Below are 23468 nucleotides of genomic sequence, written 5' to 3'. Positions count from 1 at the left end.
TGGCACGTAAAAGAACTCCTGCGGGACTAAATTATGGCACCTCGGCGTCTCCGAAGACCTTAGAAGTAGCAAATAACATTATTATTATTATTATTATTATTATTATTATTATTATTATTACACTTTTCTTCTTTTTCTCTCTTTCTACCCCCCAGTGGGTGGGAGACGCAGACGAAGAATACACCCACGGTATCCCCTGCCTGTCGTGAGAGGCCACTAAAAGGGGCGACCAAGGGATGTTTGGCTTAGAACCATGAAACTGTTTGTGATTAGTACCATCACGCAGGGAACATCATGGGTCGACATTACTTGCGAGTAGTTCCAATATATTAGGTACACAATAGGTTTGTGATTCGTAGCAGCAGTGGGTGTGCATTGTGGGTTTCCAGTACCCGTGAGTCGTACCCATCTGAGCAACACCACGGGTCTGGGCGTAGCCTGTAAGTTGTACCACTATATGAGCGACACCGTGGGTCTGCGTTACCTGTGATTGGTGCCCACTATGTGGGGAACACCACGGGAATACCGGCGCCCGTGATTAGTACACCTAGGTGAGGAGCCTCATCGGTTTGCGTTGGCTGTGAGTGGCGTCATTGTGTGAGAAACACCATAGGTCTGCGTTACCTGTACGAGGTACAGTACTTGTCAATAGTACCATAATGTTTGGAACTCCGTGAGTTACACTACCTTTGATTAGTACCGCAGCTTGAGAAATACCATGGTTCTCATTTACTAGCGATAAGTGTCGTTATGTGGGATCGTTGACATAGATATTGGCCCATTTAGACAAGCATCATCGATTCAGGATTGGGCTTTGGAAGCAGTCCGTTGGTTAGTAATATTGTTTATGGGAATGTGAGGCATTGCGAGTCTTATCCACTGATTGTTTAAAATTCATCATCACGTTTTGAATTCTGGTCAGTGGATGATTTGTTTATGATTTTTAAATTGCAATCGCATTTCGTCCCATTTCGTACCATAGGGGCCGATGAGCTAGATGTTAGGCCCCTCTAACCAACAAGCATCATCATCATCATCATCATCATCATCATCATGTCCTCCTGTTCAATGGACTCAATGTCACCAGAAAACATGCTAGTTAATCCACCTGCGACCACATTCTCTGACCCTCTAATGTGTCGCACGTTGAATTGTAAAGCTGAAATCCTGATAGCCCTACGGATGGTACGTTCAGTACTACGAGGCCTATAGAACATTCCAACCTTAAATTGCAGTACAGCGCAGATAGAGCTCGCTGCTGCGAAATCGACTCGTGAATTTAACGCTCGAGTGTGACTCGAAACAGGGCGTCACAGTTCCACATTTCTCGTTTGTAATTTTATAATTTTAAGTTCATTCATTAATATATCGATATTTGTAGGGTGGTAAAATAAATACAACATACCTTAATCACTGTCGTTGCTCTCAGACATTGGACGTACACCTTCTATCATTTCTGCAAGGCCTGATGTTCCCGTTTTGGATGAACCGGGTTCGGGAGATGAACTTGAGGATGATCCGGACGATGAAGAAAGTCTTATTAAAACTTTTCATAGTCCACATCGTCCTGTAATTCGTCTGCATTCCACAAATCTCTTTCATTTTTCTTTACTTCGTTCACGCAATTTGCCCAATTGTCCACCGTTATGTTCTTATACGCAATGGTTATTAAATTGTCCCTTTCACCTTTCTTGAATGATACGTTATGATACCGGATGTATTTTTTCACATGGGAGCAGTTATAAGGCGGGAGACGTAGAATCTGCCGACCTGCCGCTTTTGCCATTTCATCTATTCTCTGCTTATCATTCAGGGCCCTATGCTGAGAAGCGATGTGCAACAATTCTCGCGTGAGTATCCCGTCCTCAAAAGTTATTGGTTTTTTTTTTTTCGTAACCACTGTACGATGTCATCTTTTCGCCAAGAAGCCATCGGCAAAGGTTCTAACTTACGGGAATGATAAGCGGCATTATCCCGCACGATCAGAAATGTTCGGCAACAGTTGTTCCGAAAACCACTTCTCATAAATTTCACCAGTCATTTCCTCGTGGGCTTCCGCCGCGTTTTTATGGCATACAAATGTTAGTTCAGCATTTGGAACAAAACCATGTTCATTACCCATTACCCGCGTGGACTAAGGCGAATCGCGGTCCTCGGCTTTTCCGTGGGGTAAGTCCCGAACTCACCCCTTCAGTGGCGGCCTGCCGTGCACTTTTCACTGTCGTATTCTTCCATTATTTTGACACTGTCTGCCCAATATTTACCCACGATTCATCTTTGTAAATTATAGCTTTATATTGTGCCCTCAAACGTTTTACCTCCCTCAGATATCTGTGCCTCTAATTAATAATTTCATCGGTTTCAATGAAAGCTGCTTTATTACCCCGTCTTAAATAACGGAAGCCTATATCATGTAGGAAGCGATAAAACGTAATTTTGGAAAATCATGGCAAAGATACTTCTCCATTTACCCGATTCAAAATCACGTTCAATGTCGGTGGTATGTTAGTAAATATAAGAGAGTGAACCACCCGACGCACTCCTCTTTGCACAATTTCATCATATTTAATTTTCCTTGCATTTTTCTGCCGTCCTTCTCTTTTTTGCTTTTTCTTGGCGGGAGTTTGCAAAGGACCATGTGTGTGTTCCTTCCTTATAGCATAGATTTTTCTTTCAGAACAGCCTGTAGCTTTAGCTGTTTCACTGATTACACTACTCATATTCATAGTCTTTAAAAAATAATCCAGGTCACTCATTATAATATTGCGTTCTTTTCCCCTGAGTTTACCTACGGAACGTTTCTTCTTAATTTGACGATCCATTGTACATCCTTCTGCACTTTTTCTTCGAACTAAGAACCGCCTGCATGAGCACGAACTCACAACTACACAAACCCAAAAACCCTCAAGAACTATACATTTAGCACTGATCTTTATTAAATCAATCTTATAATACTGATTAAATGAACACCACTGCACACGACTGTCTGTATTGTTACCGTGTTTTAGCGGTAGGTAGAGGTGAAAGAAGGTGCGGGTGTGAATGGATCTCAAGCTACGAAATTATAGTGCATGTAAACTAAATTTAAAATTTAATAAGGTTATATTTTCCTTTCAAAATAAATAAGTAACAAGCATGGCAGATACAGAGTAGCAAGTCAAATAAGGTAGTTACAATATTTACAGGATTTGGGCTTCGCGCCCCGAATTCACAATGTTTGGGCAATCAGCTCAGTTTTACCCCAAACACAAGTTTTAACAGAGGGGCAGAAAACCCCATTCCTACCTAGGAGCCCTTGCTCCAAATTACACTGAAAAGCCTCCTCGAGGCATACCACACTCAAAGGAGCCACTCGCTCTCAAATTTAAGCCTCTCCCAGGCCACACCAAACTCCACCTTCAAGCTGTCCTCAACGGACATAAACACAGGGGTAAAATACCCAATCTACTGAGGTCTATTAAACAAAAGAATGTTAATTAAATGACCTCTAAAATAACAATTTGAAAGGAGGCGAACTTGCACTCCTAATACACTTTGATTAAGACCTACTTGGCGCTAGGCCGTTAATACAAGGGCTGATCCCATACTAAAGAGGTGACTTAAGAAGAGAACGATTTGTTTTACATTAACGAAGAATAGGTTGAGAAAAGTAAGTTCACCTCAAACAATATGAGTGGGAGCTCGAGAGGGTTAGCACTCTCTATCCCAGAATGTAGCTTTACAAGAGAATAGATGAAAAGAGTAGTTACATTTTAGGAAAAGGTTACATAGTGGAACGCTTCGAACCCGCCCCGAAAGTTAAACTGCTGAGCTAGCAAAGAAAGAATTTATTAATCGGCCATTACCTTATTGCTGACCGCTGCCGAGGAAAGAGGCGCTTCCCGCCTCCTGCTATGTACTTTATACACTGAAAGATGGAACAGAAGTGGCCCGGAGACCCTAAAATCAGCAGTTTATATCCTCTCGCGGAAGTTTCTAGGCGTTAGGGGAATTAAAACACCCGCCCACAATTACTTTTTATTGGCTAGGGTACAGAAACATATTCAAGTTGGGGAAAGATACCTATGATTGGTCAGAAATTAATAACAGAAATTCGAGATTGGTCAAATGCAAAACAAGGGGAAAGAGAGGGGTATACAGCCAACTTAAACAATAACAGAAAGAAATTTAACAAGAAACAAACATTTGAAATAAAAATTTCTCCAACAAAATGGTTCTTTGACTTCGCCCTAGGTTGCACTATTGTTGATCATCAGTAGTGTCCTCTAGAAGAGAAAGTTCACACTTCTTACTTCAAGCAAAACAAAAACACATCGAAAATGACACAGTTCAAAAACTCAAAATTTTCCACGTGGTGACATCTTCTGAGAAAGTAGAGAATTAATAGCGTAGATAAAGTTCAGACTTCCTCCAGCAGAGGAGTTTCAACTGGCGCAACTTTTAAATTAGCGGAGTGGAGGTGTACCACCCGGTACAGACGTCCCCCCCCAAAAGTTCCTCCCGGGGAGACACATGAAGTCAGTTTGAAACAAGTTCCAAGTTATGATGTGAATATGAAGATAGATTGCAGAAGCATTTATGAGATTTTCTTAATTTGGTTTGTTTCAGTTTCAAAATTTTGTTGTTGCAGGTGAAGTAAAGTCTTTCTGTTTGTAGTAGTTTAATTCTGAAGATAAACTTTTAATACTTAAAAGTGAAGAAAAATTTTGCAATGTCCACCAAATATTGCTGTTGAATTCCCATGAAACGGTATTAAGGTTGAACAGGAATGTCTATGTAGTTGATGTAGGCTAAGTTGGATGGCCAGACCGGCCGTTACAGCTTGCGTCCAAAGGAAGCCGCTCGGACCCCTCAAGTACCCTGAGATACCGCTCGCCCGCACTATGAGGGGAGCAGCGGTGTTGAAACACGCCGCGCCCGCGGTGAACATATACAGGCTGCGGGCAAGTAGCAGGTCGTGCGCCGCACATCAGCCTTGGCCGGGAGGAGAGCTCCGGCTCGCCGTGCACATGTCGTCCTCGCTGGGGCCGAGGGGGCCCGTCCTCGAACCCAGCCGCGGGACAGCGCCGCGCGGCTGCGGGGGCACTGAAACATTAAAGCTAGGCGGCAGAATTGTGTTGGACCATCATGTTTCTTTTGAGGGCACAGGCATGTAGAGAGATTGAGGGGCCAGCGGCGTGCAGATATCCATGGCATTTCATCTAAGCCAGCCACTGTGTGTAGTGGAGCAGGAGACGGGAGCGTGGTAATGGCCGGGGCAAGGACAGGATGGCAGTTTAACAAATCGGGGGAGGTTTTACAGAAATGCTTACATATAAAATAAAATAGAAGGAGCAGAATGCCTTAAGAGTGGAACTCAAAAAAAAATATAACCTTCATATTCCTATCAAATTATATGAAGCAAGTTGACACAAAATTTACACCGGTTTCACCTGGGACAGGTGAACCCTAAATATCCTCTCGGTGGCTGGATTGCTTACTAACAATGTAACCGGCGTAAGAAAATCGAGAATGATGCATGGCCCATGAAATCTGGGGGCAAGCTTGCCCGCGGGAACAAAATTCTTGACCATCACCTGGTCACCTACCTTCAAGGTGGTGGGTCTCCGTCCACGATCATACTTTTCTCTAACCGTTTCATGAGATACCTTAAGATTGGCTTTAGCCTTCGTCCAAAGATCTTTAATATTATCCGGATCTATTGTCTCGGGTAGAATGTCACTCAGAGACCAAAGGTTAGAGAGCGGCGTGTTGGGAACAAACTTGAACATCAAGGAAGCTGGAGTGAACTTATGAGATTCGTGAACCGCCGAATTCAAGGCAAAAGCTAACCAATGCAGGGACGTGTCCCACCTGGAATGATCTTCATGATGATAGGCAATAAGGGCGGACCTGAGATTACGATTAACCCGTTCAGCCAGAGATGGTTGAGGGTAATAAGCAGAAGTAGTTACATGAGAGATGGATAAGTCAAAACAGAATTTACGAAATAAGTTAGATGTAAAAGCCTTAGCATTATCAGATACAATATATTGGCACGGACCAAAAGAAGCAAAAATATAATTTAAGCAAGTAATGGTAGACTGAGCGGTAGCCAGCTTAGTCGGAAATAACCAGGAAAATCTGGTAAAACCATCTACACATACAAGGATGAACTTGTTGGCATTACCCTTTGACTGGGGGAAGGGTCCTACATAATCAATATACAGGCGTTCCATGGGGCGCGACGCTTGCTGAGAAGACAAGAGGCCTACCTTGGTGGACATGGTCGGTTTACTGAGCAAACAGGATTTACAAGCCTTTACTAGTTCACGGATTTCACCGTCCATACCTTTCCAGATGAACATATCACGAATCTTTTCACGAGTTTTAAAGATACCAAGATGCCCTCCTAATGGGGTCTCATGATAATACTTGAAGATCATAGGTACAAGAACCGCTGGAACAACAACTTTCATCATCTTATCATGCCTCGAAGGGCAACATAGAACCCCATTCCTCAGAACATAAGGGACAACATGTTCCCCAGAAGAAAGGGTTTCCATTATCGGAGCCAGCGTCGGATCTTCACGTTGGTATTTCTCGATATCCCTAAAAAGCATGGGAGCATCTGTTAGGATGGCATTAACCTCAAATAGTATGGACTCGGAAGGTGATGAACTGTCGACCGGTTCGTGGGTCTCGACGTCGTTAGAAAACATACGGCTGAGTCCATCAGCAACAACATTTTCGGTACCTCTGATATGTCTAACATCAAATTGGAAGGCAGAAATACGGATGGCCCAACGGGCTATACGACCAGTACGACGCGGCCTACCTAAGACCCAGCTTAAAGCTTGATTATCTGTCTCCAGGTCGAATTTGACGTGTTCCAGATAGAGACGGAACTTTTCTAAGGCGAATAAGACTGCCAAACCTTCGAGCTCATAGATGGAATACTTGGCTTCTTGAGCCGATAGAGTCCTAGACGCATAGGCGATGGGGCGCCTCCCTAGTTCAGTCTCTTGAAGAAGGACTGCAGCTACCGCTGACGACGATGCGTCGGTTTGGACAATGAATTTCTTCGAAAAATCAGGCATAGCAAGTACAGGGGCATTACAAAGAGCTAATTTAAGATCTTCAAAAGCGGCTTGTTGAGAAGGTCCCCACTCGAATTTGATGCCTTTCCTACGAAGAAGGTTTAAGGGCGCCGCTCTATTAGCGAAGTTAGGAATAAACTTCCTGAAGAAATTCACCATACCAATGAACCTGGCGATACCTTTAATGTCCTTGGGGGGTTTAAAGTCACGGATGGCCTGTGTTCTAGAATGATCGACTGCTACACCATCGGGTGACACAATATGCCCTAGGAATGACATAGAGGGCTTAGCAAAGGCAACCTTGGACAACTTAACAGTTAACCCAGCCTTACGAAGGCGATCGAGAACTTCTCGCAGATGATCTAGATGTTCTTCAAAGGTCTCTGAAAATACGACGACATCATCCAAGTAGTGATATAAGTACTCGAATTTGATGTCGGAGAAGACCCTATCTAGTAGCCTAGTGAGCACAGCTGCCCCCGTGGGGAGCACGAAAGGTACGCGGTTGTATTCATATAAATTCCAGTCCGTAGCAAACGCTGTAAGGTGTTTAGACTCTTCGGCAAGGGGAATTTGATTATAGGCCTGATTCAAGTCCAAGATGGTGAAAAACTTGGCCTTACGAAACCATGAAAAACAAGAATGAAGGTCAGGAAGGGGCACAGATTGCAACACCACCTTCCGATTGAGAGCCCTGTAATGAATGACAGGCGTGAAGCCTCCTTGGGGTTTCGGGACTAGAAATATAGGCGATGAATACGCCGACTTAGAGGGCCTAATAATACCATCCTTCAACATCTGATCGATAATTTCTTTCAGAGCCTTCATTTTAGGTGGAGATAGCCTATAAGGTGGGAAAACGGACAGGAATCGAATCCGTGACCTCAATTTTGTATTCAATAAGGTCAGTAACACCAAGAGTATCAGAGAACACCTCGGGAAACGACTGACACAGTTTGCGAATACTATCAGCCTGCTCCTCAGGTAGATGTCTAAGGTCTAACAACATCTCATCCTGGGTAGGCGAAATAGAAGAACATGATGCAGAAGTACACTTAAATAGAGGGATATTACAATTAGCGGCAAATTTGAAAGTGCAAGACCTACTCTGAAGATCGAGCACAAGACCAGTGTGAGAAATAAAGTCAGCTCCCAATATAATGGGGCAAAACAGGTGCTTGGCCACAAACAGTTTGATTTTCCATGTAAATTTAAAAATACGAATTTTGACATATAAGGAACCGAGAATTTCTAATGGAGAGGAATTAGCCGAAACGTATTGGATCGCCGACAAACAATAGTTAGGAAGATTACAAACAGATTTCAATTTTGAATACCAATCAGCCGAAATAATAGAACAAACACTACCTGAATCTAAGAGAGCTGTTATAGGCTCGTTATTTAACTCGATTTTGAGAAAGGGGACCGGTGCGGGGGAATCCGCCGCAATCCTAAGACACTCTTTGGGACCTTCAAAAGATGAATTTGAAAATTGCTCGTTCCCTGAATTTACAACCTGTTTACCAGGGGCTGAGTCTCGGGAAGATGGATTAGTCGACTCAGCCGAAGCCACTAGTCACTTTTTATTATTGGCATAGGTGGAATTTGCACCAGAAGTTGAGCAGGAGGGGGTGCTATTCGAATTGGGACAATTCTTGGCAATATGTGAGAAAGCCCCACATTTAAAACAGCCTTGTGATGACCCGGCTCCATTCCTTGTCCCACTTGACTTGATCAGTGGACACTTGTTGCGCAGATGGTCAGGCGACCCGCAAGCATAACATTTACGGGGATTGACTGGTCGGCGAGGTGGAGGCCGAGTGTTACTAAAGGAAGGCGGGGGTTCTTTCGCGACACGCAAAGAATCGGCGTATCTAACTCCTTCCGCTGAGACGGCCAATGCTTCAAGTTCAGAGAAAGTTTGCGGGCACGCCGCGAAACACAAATATGACCTATAGGGTGGTGAAATCCCTTCCACAATAGCTTGTACAATCTGATCCTCCCACGAACCTGCTACGCAGGCGTAGCAGGGGGAGAGGTGATACTCCCACGTGGCGCGTCCCAGGTGGCGGATAGGGGGGTCCTAACCGGCTTGCCGGCGGACTTGAGGGAAATAAAATACCTCTCGCGGACCAAACACACACCCCCTGTGGGTGGGGGAGGCTGACGAATAATACACCCACGGTATCCCCTGCCTGTCGAGCAAGGCGACTAAAAGGGGCGACCATGGGATGAATGAATTAGAACCGTGAAACTACTCTTGATTCGTACCATCATGCGGGGAACACCATGGGTTGCATGTACTTGCGAGTAGTATCACTAACATGGTACGAAATATGTTTGTGATTCGTTGCAGTAAAAAGCCTGGCCTGGTGGATTCCAGTACCCGTGCGTTGTACCCATGTGGGCAACACCGCGGGTCTGGGCGTAGCCTGTGAGTTGTACCACTATATGAGCGACACCGTGGGTCTGCGTTGCCTGTGATTAGTACTCACTATGTGCGGAACACCACGGGGCCCTTGGGACCGGCACCCGTGACTAGTACCCTAGGTGAGGAAACTCATCGGTTTGCGTTGGCTGTAAGTGGCGCCATTGTGTGCGAAACACCATAGGTCTGCGTTAACTGTACGAAGTGCAATACTTGTGAGTAGTACCATCTTTTGTGGAACACCGTGAGTCTTCGCTACTTCTGATTAATACCCCAACATGACACATACCATGGTTCTATTTTACTCGCAACATGAACCATTCTGTGGGGCCTTAGACGTGGAATTTGCACCCCCTTTAGACACCAAGCATCATTGTGCTTTATAAGTGGTTCCTTGGTCGGTAATAATGTTATTTTCGTTCTCTATTGAATCCGATCCACTGGTTTTTGTTTTTGTTTGTTTGTTTGCTTTGTGTTTTGTTGGGTTCCTGTCCATCCATTCATTCTTCGTGACATTTTTTATTTTTATTTTGGTCAGTGGATGCCTTTGTCATTTTTGTTCTTTCATGTCGTACCATTAGGGGCCGATGACCATCGATGTTAGGCCCCTTAAAACAACAAGCATCATCATCATCATCAATCTGATCCTCAGGGAAATGAAGAGCAAACACCCTAGTATAAAACTTAATATCTTGAATGAAGTCTGCCAAGTTTTCATCCAAGCGCTGTACCCGATAATAGTACTTCTGAATAAGGGAGGACCTGGCCCTAGCAGGGATGAAGTTAGCTAGCAAGTGGGCATGGAAATCCTCAATAGATGATTGCTCGGCAATGGCTCTTACGATTTTATCAGAGAGAATACCAATAGCATACGGATAGATAATTTGCAAGATTTGACATGGAGAAAGAGAAAAAACAAGGGCATGATCCTGAAATTCCACTAAAAATCTTAAGAATGAAATTACGTCACTGGTGGTATTAACGGAAAACTTAGATATACCTCTGAGCAACATTGCCAATGGATGAGGCAAGCTACTAAACCCGGGTGACATAGTAGGTAAAGGTTTCAATGGCAAAGAAGTTAATTCAGAACGGATGTTACTCAACGATGCACGGCGTTCAGACTCGTTGTCCAATGGGGCAGAGATAGTTTGAGCAGCGATGGTTTTCCTATTTACTTCTCCCTTAGCAGGCTCTTCCTCGCTACCTACATTCACTATGGTGGGCTGATCAGATTTGGGAGGAACTTCCCCAGTTAACAATTGAGTGACCTTACTAGATAATTCGGAAATATTTTCCAGGAGCGTACTAGCTTCCTTCCTCTGAACGTCATTCAGTTTTAGAGACAACAGATCGTTAACCCTATTCGAAAAATGATATAGCCTGCCTTGCGCACGCTTAATTTGATTAGGAGACGGATCATTTTCATCAAAAAAACTAACTACAGAAGCTAGCCCAGTAATATTCTCGACGATCGTGGAAAGAGAGTCATCAATTTCTTTCTCTCCCAGATTGGGGATGGAAATGGGCAAATCAAGGGACTCTCTAAGCTTGTTAGTGTCTACTGCAACCGTGCCTCCAGATTGCACATTTCTGATATTTAATTCATAGATCAACTCCTCTTTGCGCAAATAATTAAGATGGAGAACATCGCGAGGGCCGGGCATGATGACAGAACAATTTTGAAAAAGTCAAAAAAATTCCAGCAACTGAGAAAATGGTTAGAGTTCGGATCAAACAATGTGTAGCCGTCAAAAGGGGCTAAATTGAGACCCATTCAACCACGCTCTGCTACCACTTGTTACCGTGTTTTAGCGGTAGGTAGAGGTGAAAGAAGGTGCGGGTGTGAATGGATCTCAAGCTACGAAATTATAGTGCATGTAAACTAAATTTAAAATTTAATAAGGTTATATTTTCCTTTCAAAAATAAATAAGTAACAAGCATGGCAGATACAGAGTAGCAAGTCAAATAAGGTAGTTACAATATTTACAGGATTTGGGCTTCGCGCCCCGAATTCACAATGTTTGGGCAATCAGCTCAGTTTTACCCCAAACACAAGTTTTAACAGAGGGGCAGAAAACCCCATTCATACCTAGGAGCCCTTGCTCCAAATTACACTGAAAAGCCTCCTCGAGGCATACCACACTCAAAGGAGCCACTCGCTCTCAAATTTAAGCCTCTCCCAGGCCACACCAAACTCCACCTTCAAGCTGTCCTCAACGGACATAAACACAGGGGTAAAATACCCAATCTACTGAGGTCTATTAAACAAAAGAATGTTAATTAAATGACCTCTAAAATAACAATTTGAAAGGAGGCGAACTTGCCTTCCTAATACACTTTGATTAAGACCTACTTGGCGCTAGGCCGTTAATACAAGGGCTGATCCCATACTAAAGAGGTGACTTAAGAAGAGAACGATTTGTTTTACATTAACGAAGAATAGGTTGAGAAAAGTAAGTTCACCTCAAACAATATGAGTGGGAGCTCGAGAGGGTTAGCACTCTCTATCCCAGAATGTAGCTTTACAAGAGAATAGATGAAAAGAGTAGTTACATTTTAGGAAAAGGTTACATAGTGGAACGCTTCGAACCCGCCCCGAAAGTTAAACTGCTGAGCTAGCAAAGAAAGAATTTATTAATCGGCCATTACCTTATTGCTGACCGCTGCCGAGGAAAGAGGCGCTTCCCGCCTCCTGCTATGTACTTTATACACTGAAAGATGGAACAGAAGTGGCCCGGAGACCCTAAAATCAGCAGTTTATATCCTCTCGCGGAAGTTTCTAGGCGTTAGGGGAATTAAAACACCCGCCCACAATTACTTTTTATTGGCTAGGGTACAGAAACATATTCAAGTTGGGGAAAGATACCTATGATTGGTCAGAAATTAATAACAGAAATTCGAGATTGGTCAAATGCAAAACAAGGGGAAAGAGAGGGGTATACAGCCAACTTAAACAATAACAGAAAGAAATTTAACAAGAAACAAACATTTGAAATAAAAATTTCTCCAACAAAATGGTTCTTTGACTTCGCCCTAGGTTGCACTATTGTTGATCTTCAGTAGTGTCCTCTAGAAGAGAAAGTTCACACTTCTTACTTCAAGCAAAACAAAAACACATCAAAAATGACACAGTTCAAAAACTCAAAATTTTCCACGTGGTGACATCTTCTGAGAAAGTAGAGAATTAATAGCGTAGATAAAGTTCAGACTTCCTCCAGCAGAGGAGTTTCAACTGGCGCAACTTTTAAATTAGCGGAGTGGAGGTGTACCGCCCGGTACATGTATATTTAAATGCTCACTGTTTGGGAGATCCCTACTGGCCAGCCAGCCGGCCAGCCGAATCACTTGTGAAACGTAAGCAAACGAGACGTTCTCTCTGTCATAAATTAAGAGATAAGCGAGATAAGGACTTGAGGTATGATTTAAAAATAACTTCCATATCCGAAGACCGTTTGCATTGCTTTAACCACGCCATGATCCTTCTGCACTTTTTCTTCGAAATTCGATCCTCACGCACGAGCACTAACTCACGAACCACACAAACGAAATACACTTTCCCTCAAGAATTGTACATATGTCACTGATATGTATTTAATCACTATTATACATACTACTGACAGAATGAGCACTGCACTGCATGCGATCGTCTGGAAATGTTAAAAGCACATGTTTGGGAGATCGCTACCGGTGCTCCAACCAGCCAGACAGCCAGCCAGCCGAATCACGCGCGAAACCAAAATTCAAGGAGACATACTTCCTGTCACAAATTAAGAACTAAGCAAGATAAAAACTTCGATATTAATTTAAGAATTAACTTCCATATCTGAGGCCCATTTGCCTCGCTTTCCACGAACCTGCTACGAAGGCGTGGCAGGGGGAGAGGTGATACTCCCACGTGGTGCGTCCGAGGTGGCGGATAGGGGGGTCCTAACCGGCTTGCCGGCGGACTTGAGGGAAATAAAATACCTCTCGCGGACCAACCACTCTACCCCCTGAGGGTGGGGGACGCACATGTAGAATACAACCGCGGTACCCCCTACCTGTCGTATGAGTCGACTAAAAGGGGCGACCTAGGCGCGGACATGGATTGCGGTTTGGTATAATGTGTTGGACCTCCTGTGGATGGGAGGGGTCGAGTACATTCACAGGTAATCCCTGCCTGTCGTAGAAGGCGACTTAAAGGGTCATGTGGCCATGGTCCCCTCTTTATTTTATTATTATTTTTCCGAGGGTCAGATGTAGACCATTTCAAAATTTTGATGTGCGTGCTGCCCGGAGATGGGCCTCTTACGTGTGCGATTACGCCCAAAAGCCCGTAACTGTCCACCCAGGACCATTGCGTGGTGGGAGCGCCATCTACCTTGGCAGTGGTATCCGCCTGACAACACAGGTCCCCGCACAGCCGAATGCCAGGACATATTATTATTAATTATTTTTATTTTTTCTCTATATTTAGTGCTCTGTACACGCTATGGGGTACATGATATTGCGGCTGACTGGAGGAAGGGAGTCTTAGTGCTCATTGCCTCAGTCATCCCGTATTAGGCATCGTTCAACATCGGACCCCGGGCAGTACCTGCTATGACCAGGTGGGTATTGCCTTGGCTGCTTGGTTCGGCTACAGAGACCCCTGATCGGAGTGGGTGGCATTCGGGGAGGATGCTATCGGGCATGGCTTCCAAACGAAGTCGGCTCTCTCAAGGTGGTCCCCCACCTAAGTCTTTAACTTTTGCTTCCCTGAGAGGTTCAACTCCCTGGGAACATGCGCAGCATGAAGGAATGGGATTCAGCTTCCCTAGGTTTCTGGTCGCTACCAGAACCGATGGGCAAGATTTTAAGCTGGTGAAGACCATCCTTTTTAGTAGGCACATCGAAGGCGTCTATGGCGAACTGGGGGAACTTAAGAAAATGCGCAACGGTAGTTTGCTTCTAAAGACTCGTACAGCACTGCAAGCTGATCAGTTGCTTAAGTGCAAGCACTTTGGCGAAATCCCCGTCAAAGTGGAGGAGCATAAGTCCTTGAACCTGGTTCGCGGAGTCATCTTTCACCGCGACCTTATTTTGAACACTGACGACGAGTTGATGGAAGACATGAAGAACCGTGGCGTGACACACGTCCGGCGCATTACGCGCAAGGTCAACGGTGAAGACGTTGCCACTGGTGCCTTCATTGTCTCTTTCAAGTTGTCAGTGTTACCAGAGAAAGTCAAGGTAACAACTTATCGTTGCGATGTGAGGCCGTACATCCCGTCTCCTATGCGATGCTATCAGTGCCAGCGATTCGGCCATATGGTATCTCGCTGTTCGAATCAGGCTGTATGTGGTACATGTGGACGAGTAGCTCACGGCGCGGACGAGTGCACAACTCCATACAAGTGCACTAACTGCTCCGGTTTTTATTCTCCCCGGGATCGGAATTGTCCGACATACCTGAGTGAGAAGAAGAACCAGGAGATCAAGACCCTGGATGGTCTTTCCTACCAGGAAGCGCGCCGTAAGTTTAATTCTACGAATACACCTGCCCGTACACTTGACTATAGCTTGATAGCTCAGAGTCTTCCAGGATCGTCCTTTACAACCTCGACACCTGTCCAGACCGCTGCGCCCAAGGCGACTGTTGCAGCTCCCAGCAACGTTGCAAAGAGTCAGACTCGAGGGGGGGGACCACCCCACCTTCGACCAACCAGAAATCTGTGCAGGCTGGTAGTCCCCAGCCTCCACAGCAAGGGGGGAAGACTAAGTCTCCCCACCCTAGAAGGTCGACGAAAGTCGTACCCCAGCCGGCGGAGGCGGCATCGTCGACCAGGGCTGGTAAACCATCTCCCAGCCCGTCTAAACTCGAAAAGAAGAAGAGGAAGAAGAGCGACCGTGCTGAGCGCTCTCGGACTTCCCCTGCGAAAGAGAAGTCATGCCCCCCTCCTGAGGGGTATGAGTCTGCGCCGGGAGGTACTCCTGCCTCCAAACCGGCGCGCTCTCCTCGCAGGGGACCCATTCGCGCCCGAAAAGCATCGAAGTTCTGGGCGCCACCCCTGCCATCTTTTGATGACGGGATGGATGTCGCGCTGTCCTCTACATCTACGGACGTAGATGTAGATAGTGTTTAGGCTTACAAGCATTTTTTCGCTCATAACCTAACACTCCTCTTATAGTCCACACTATGGCACTGTTACAGTGGAATTGTAATGGTTATGACAGGCATCTTGCTGAGTTACGTCAGCTCATTAGTGAGTTCGCAGCGAGTATAGTCTGTATTCAGGAGACCAACTTCAAACCTGGTCATCATACGGTCTTGAGAAATTTCAGACTATACTCGACAGAACGGTAATATGCTCACCGGGCGTCCGGTGGTGTTGGCATTTTTGTCCGTTCTGGTACCTACAGCGAAGAGGTTCCATTAAGAACTCCCCTCGAGGCTGTAGCTGTTCGCGTTTCGCTGCCTGTCATAACCACAGTGTGTAATGATTATTTTCCACCAGGTTACGCTCTTAACATAACTGATGTCACTGATCTTATAGATCAGCTTCCACCTCCCTTCCTCTTGTTGGGCGATTTTAACGCCCATCTCCCCATCTGGGGATCTGAGACGCCTTGCCCCAGGGGGAGAGAGCTGGAAACATTAGTAACAGAGCTGGATCTATGTAATTTGAACACGGGGGAACCAACTCACTTTAGTGTGCGTTACGGCACATATTCTCGCATAGACGTAAGTCTATGCAGCCGAACGCTGGTTCCACTGTTTCGGTGGCATACACACGATGATCTCTGTGACAGTGACAATTTTCCCATCATTCTTACTTTGATGAACCAAAATTCCGTCGAGGCTCCCCCTCTATGGATTTTGAAACATGCTGATTGGCCAAAGTACTCATCGTTAGCTGCCTTTAACGATGATATCAGGCAGACAGTCGGCGAGGAAATAACTTATATCACTCGAGTTATTCGCGCTGCTGCTGCTGCGGAGTCCATTCCGTTCTACTCGGGGACTCCTCGCCTAAAGCTCGTTCCTTGGTGGAACGAAGAAATAGCAACAGCTATCAAAGAACGCCGTCGCGCACACAAACGTTACCGTCGCCAGCCTACTGCGGCCAACTTGGTAACATTCAAGAAACTCCGTGCTAAGGCGCGAGTTCTTATTCGTCAAAGTAAGAAGGCTTCATGAGAGAGATATGTGTCGTCTATGACGTCACATACTCCATCATCTCAAGTGTGGACTAAGCTTCGACGTATTTCGGGTATCCATGGATCATCTTCTGTACCGGGAATTTCCATTGCAGGCAATATTGTCACTGAATCCCTCCTGATTGCTGACCATCTAGCCAGTCATTTCGCGGATGTATCTGGCTCCGGGAATTACCATCCTGATTTCCTCGCTGTGGAAGCGAGAGGCAGAACGTCATCATCTTAGTTTTGCCTCTCAAGCTTCAGAGGACTACAACGTGCCTTTTACGGAGTGGCAACTCCGCAGCGCCCTAGCGCTTTGCAAGGACACGTCTCCTGGACCGGACAACATCCACAACCAGCTGTTGAAACACCTTAGTGATGATAGTCTACTCTATCTCCTTCGTGTGTTCAACCGTATCTGGATGGAGGGCGATTTTCCGTCTCAGTGGCGAGAGGGCATAGTCATTCCTGTCCTCAAGCCTGACAAAGATCCTAAGTATGCAAGGAAGTTACAGGGCGATTTGTATTACCAACTGCCTGTGAAAGCTATATGAGAGGATGGTAAATCGCCGACTCGTGTGGTGTCTGGAGAAACAAGGACTCTTGTCCGAATACCAGTGTGGTTTCCGAGCCGCTCGATCCACCACTGACCAGTTGGTCCGCCTGGAGAGCTCTATCCAGGATGCGTTTCTCCGTAAACAGCACTTGGTAGCAGTTTTCTTTGATTTAGAGAAGGCCTACGACACCACATGGCGATATGGTATCCTTTCAGTCCTGCATTAATGGAGATTCCGAGGTAACTTGCCGGTATTTATTTCCAATTTTTTGTCCCTCCGTCTATTCCGTGTCCGAGTAGGGAGGACATATTCGCAATATCACGTTCAGGAAAATGGAGTCCTACAGGGATGGGTCCATAGTGTCACTCTGTTCGCGATTGCCATAAACGGTATTGTCGCTGCTGCTGGTCCAGCAGTAATATCGTCACTATATGTGGACGATTTTGCTCTGCACTATAGGTCGTGCAGTATGGCAGTCGCAGAGCGACAATTACAGCAAGCTATTAGGAGGGTGGAGAAGTGGACCTTAGAACATGGCTTTCGGTTTTCTGCCGCATAGACCTCCGTTGTCCACTTTTGTCGTCAACTTACTCTTCACCCACATCCTGAGCTTTATCTAGGAAATGCCATTCTTCCAGTTGTTGACACCTACCGATTTTTTGGGCTCCTATTTGACATTAAATTATCCTGGGAGCCACACGTGGGGGAGCTAAAAGTGCAATGCACCAAGAGGCTTAACCACTTGAAGTATCTTAGCAGCACTAATTGGGGACCTGACCGCGTGGTGCTCCTGCGATTCTATCGGGCACACATTTTATCTCGGTTAGACTACGGCAGTGCAGCATATGGCTCCGGAAGACCAAGCGTTCTTGCGAAGCTGAACAGTATCCACCACAGCGGGGTTAAGTTGGCGACGGGAGCTTTTCGTACAAGCCCCATCGCTAGCCTGCTCGCTGAGTCTGGTGTGCCGCCTTTACACCTGAGGCGCCAGCAACTCCTACTTACGTATGCTGCAAATTTGCGACAGATGCCACTTCATCCGAGCTATCCCTGCGTGTTCAACAATGGCAACCGTTTGTTGTACGCTGCTTATCCTCGTGCGACGCGGCCGGTTGGGATACGCTTGGATAGCAGTTATGAATTGTTTGACGTACCTTTGATTCATTGCCTTGTCAGACAACCAAGTAGGATACCTCAGTGGGTTGTACGACGACCTGAAATCATCCTGGATTTGCACACTGGCCCGAAAGGAGACACGGACCCTATCTGTTTGTTGTTGGCCGCTATCCAGGTTCAGTCGTCGTTTACACGGATGGTTCAAGGACAGATACGAAGGTGGGCTGTGCGTTCGTTGTCGGAAATGATCGGTTTCTTTTTGCTCTCCCGGAAACCTGTAGTGTGTACACAGCGGAGCTTTATGCTATCTGTGGAGCTCTGCGGCATGCCCTGTACAATGAACGCCGACACTTTCTCGTGCGTACTGACTCCTTGAGCTCGCTCCAGTCTATTGATACCTGTTTCCCTCGGTACCCTCTGGTGCAGCGGATCCAGGACCTGCTGGCCGGGTGTTCGGATGCCGGCACCAGAATTACGTTTGTGTGGCTCCCAAGCCACATGGGCATAAAGGGCAACGAGTTAGCGGATCGGGCTGCCAAGGAGGCAGTTACACTGCCCCCGTTGCCTTTCAAGGTTCCAGCAAGTGATATTCGCTCCCAACCTGAGACATCTGGTTATGTCTCATTGGGAAATGGAGTGGCAGGCCATACCACTTCCCAATAAGCTGACAGCGATAAAAGGAACAACGAAGGTATGGAGGACCTCCCTTCGCGGAGGGAAGCCGTGGTATTATGTCGCCTTCGGATCGGCCACGGTATCTTGACGCACTCCCATCTACTAAAAGGCGAACCCCCTCCGGTGTGTACCTGCGGCGACCATCTTACCGTGGTACACATCCTTACGGAGTGTGTGGACCTGGTCGATCTCCGTCGTAATGTTAACCTTCCGAGTACAATCTCCCTTATCTTGCGAGATGACGAGCAGTCAGCAGACCTCGTCATCCGCTTTATGAGGGATAGCGGTCTGTTTTATCGTGTGCGATGATGTCTTTGTCCTAGTGTTGTTTATGTCAGTTGCGCTTTTATCTCATTGACTTCATTTTAGTTTGTGTTGCGCATTTGAATGTGTTATTTTAACGTCTAACGTAAATTATGTGTTAATATCTGTACTACTGGGCAATGCCTTATTCCTTCGTTTTCCTGTATTTTCTCTTATGTTAATAGAACATAAGGCATTGCGTATTAGATCCACTGACTGTTTTAATCTCACCCTCATTTTTCTTCATCACCATTCTTTTTTAACTCTAGTCAGTGGATACTTTTTCATATTTTAACTTCATGTCTCATGTCATTCATTTCGTTCCATTAGGGGCCGATGAACTTCGATGTTAGGCCCCTTAAAACAACAAGCATCATCATCATCATCACCAGTTGTGTACACTTACCGATTTCTTGGGCTCCTCCACGAACCTGCTACGCAGGCGTAGCAGGGGGAGAGGTGATACTCCCACGTGGCGCGTCCCAGGTGGCGGATAGGGGGGTTCTAACCGGCTTACCGGCGGACTTGAGGGAAATAAAATACCTCTCGCGGACCAAACACACACCCCCTGTGGGTGGGGGAGGCTTACGAATAATACACCCACGGTATCCCCTGCCTGTCGTGCGAGGCGACTAAAAGGGGCGACCAAGGGATGAATGAATTAGAACTATGAAACTACTCTTGATTCGTACCATCATGCGGGGAACACCATGGGTTGCATGTACTTGCGAGTAGTATCACTAACATGGTACGAAATATGTTTGTGATTCGTTGCAGTAAAAAGCCTGGCCTGGTGGATTCCAGTACCCGTGCGTTGTACCCATGTGGGCAACACCGCGGGTCTGGGCGTAGCCTGTGAGTTGTACCACTATATGAGCGACACCGTGGGTCTGCGTTGCCTGTGATTAGTACTCACTATGTGCGGAACACCACGGGGCCCTTGGGACCGGCACCCGTGACTAGTACCCTAGGTGAGGAAACTCATCGGTTTGCGTTGGCTGTAAGTGGCGCCATTGTGTGCGAAACACCATAGGTCTGCGTTACCTGTACGAAGTGCAATACTTGTGAGTAGTACCATCTTTTGTGGAACGCCGTGAGTCTTCGCTACTTCTGATTAATACCCCAACATGACACATACCATGGTTCTATTTTACTCACGACATGAACCATTCTGTGGGGCCTTAGACGTTGAATTTGCACCCCCTTTAGACACCAAGCATCATTGTGCTTTATAAGTGGTTCCTTGGTCGGTAATAATGTTATTTTCGATCTCTATTGAGTCCGATCCACTGGTTTTTGTTTGTTTTGTGTTTTGTTGGGTTCCTGTCCATCCATTCATTCTTCATGACATTTTTTATTTTTATTTTGGTCAGTGGATGCCTTTGTCATTTTTGTTCTTTCATTTCGTACCATTAGGGGCCGATGACCATCGATGTTAGGCCCCGTAAAACAACAAGCATCATCATCATCATCATCTTGGGCTCCTTTTCGACAGTAAACTATCGTGGGAGCCACACGTACGGGAGCTCAAAGTGCAATGCACCAAGGGGCTTAACCTCTTGAAGTTCCTTAGCAGCACTAATTGGGGAGCTAACCGCCTGGTGCTCTTCCGATTTTACAGGCACACATTTTATCCAGGTTAGACTACGGCAGTGCAGCATATGGCTCAGCAAGGCCAAACGTGCTTGGGAAGCTGAACAACATCCACCACAGCGGGGTTAGTTTGGCGACGGGAGCTTTCCGTACAAGCCCCATTGCCAGCCTGCTCGCTGAGTCGGGTGTGCCGCCTTTACATCTGAGGCGCCAGCAAATGCTTCTTTCGTATGCTCCAAATTTGCGACAGATGCCACTTCATCCAAGCTATCATTGCGTGTTCAACAATGCCAACCGTTTGCTGTACGCTGCTTGTTCTCGAGCAACGCGGCCGGTTGGAATACGCTTGGATAGGAGTTACAGATTGTTCGACGTACCTTCGGTTCCTTGCCTTGTCAGACAACCAAGTGGGGTACCTCCGTGGGTCGTAGGACGACCTGAAATAATCCTGGATCTGCACACTGGCCCGAAAGAAAACACGGACCCTTCGATTTATCGGAGGCTCTTCCTGTCCGTTGTTGGCCGCTATCCAGGTTCCGTCGTCGTCTACACTGATGGTTCGAGGACAGATACGAAGGTGGTCTGTGCGTTCGTTGTCGACAATGATAGGTTCCTTTTTGCTCTCCCGGAAACCTGTAGTGTGTACACAGCAGAGCTCTATGCTATCCGCGAAGCTCTGCGGTACGCACTGTACAATGAACGCCGACACTTTCTCGTGTGTACTGACTCCTTGAGCTCGCTCCAGTCTATTGATACTTGTTTCCCTCGGCACCCTCTGGTGCAGCGGATCCGGGACCTGCTGGCCGGGTGTTCGGATGCCGCCACCAGAGTCACGTTTCTGTGGCTCCCAAGCCACATGGGCATATAGGGAAATGAATTAGCAGATAAGGCTGCCAAGGAGGCATTTACACTGCACCCGTTGCCTTTCAAGGTTCCAGCAAGTGATATTCGCTCTGAGCTGAGACATCTCGTTATGTCCTATTGGGAGATGGAGTGGGAGGCCATTCCACTTCCCAATAAGCTGCGAGCGATAAAAGGAACGACGAAGGTTTGGAGGACTTCCATTCCGACTTCGCGGAGGGAAGCCGTGGTATTATGTCGTCTTCGGATCGGCCATGGTATCCTGACTCACTCGCATCTTTTGAAAGGGGAACCGCCTCCGATGTGTACCTGCGGCGAACACCTTACCGTGGTATACATCCTTACGGAGTGTGTGGACCTGGTCGATCTGCGCCGTAGTCTTAACCTTCCGAGTACAATCTCCGTTATCTTGCGAGATGACGAGCAGTCAGCAGACCTCGTCATCCGCTTTATGAGGGATAGTTGTTTGTTTTCTCTTTTGTGATGATGTCCTTTGTCCTAGTGATTTTTGTGTCAATAGCGCTTTTATTCCATTGACTTCATTTCAGTTAGTGTTGCGCATTTTAATGTGTTCTTTTAAAGTCTAATGTAAAGTACGTATCTATTTCTGTCCTAGAGCAATGCCTTATTCCCTTGTCTCCTGTATTTTTGCTTATTTTGTTCCAAAATAAGGCATCGCTGATCAGATCCACTGATTGTTTTAATCTCATACTCCTTTTCCATCACCATTTTTTAAACCTTTTTCAGTGGATACGTTTTAAAATTTTAACTGTCATGTATCGTGTCGTCCATCTCGTTCCATTAGGGGCCGATGACCTTCGATGTTAGGCCCCTTAAAACAACAAGCATCATCATCGGCATCATCATATTCTTCTTTTTCCTCTCTCTTTACCCCTGTGGGTGGGGACGCAGACGAATAATACACCCACGGTATCCCCCGCCTGTCGTGAGAGGCGACTAAATGGGGCGACCAAGGGATGATTGAATTAGAACCATGAAACTACTTTTGATTCGTACCATCACGCGGGGAACACCGTGGTTTGCCTGTAATTGCGAGTAGTATCACTATATTTGGTACGGAATAGGTTTGTAATTAGTAGCAGCAAAGAGTTGGTTCTCCTGTAGTTTTCCAGTACCCTTGAGTCGTACGCATGTGAGCAACACCGCGGATGTGGGCGTAGCCTGTGAGTTGTACCACTATATGAGTTGGTCTGCGTTGCCGATGATTAGTACCCACTATGTGAGGAACACCACGGGAATACCGGCACCCGTGACTAGTACACCTAGGTGAGGAACCTCATCGGTTTGCGTTGGGTATGAGTGGCGCCATCGTGTGAGAAACACCATAGGTCTGCGTTACCTGTACGAAGTACAATACTTGCTAGTAGTGCTGTCTTGTGTGCAACACCGTGAGTCTTCGCTACTTTTGATTAGTACCCCAAATACCATGGTTCTACTTTACTAGCGACAATTACCATTATGAGGGGCCGTTGACCTGGCTTTTGGCCCCCTTTAGAAAACAAGCGTCATCATCATCATTATTGTATTTTAGAATGGTCCCTTAGTCGGTAACGCTGTTTCTTTCTGGTAGTTTTTTGGTAGGATCCACTGATTGTTTTTGGGTTCATGTCCATCCATTCATTCTTCATGTCTTTTTTTCTTTTGGTCAGTGGATAATTTAAAACTTTTGT

This window comes from Anabrus simplex, chromosome 4, assembly GCF_040414725.1.
Source record: "Anabrus simplex isolate iqAnaSimp1 chromosome 4, ASM4041472v1, whole genome shotgun sequence".
NCBI classification, from domain to species: Eukaryota; Metazoa; Arthropoda; class Insecta; order Orthoptera; family Tettigoniidae; genus Anabrus; species Anabrus simplex.
This window is presented reverse-complemented; position numbering follows the sequence as displayed.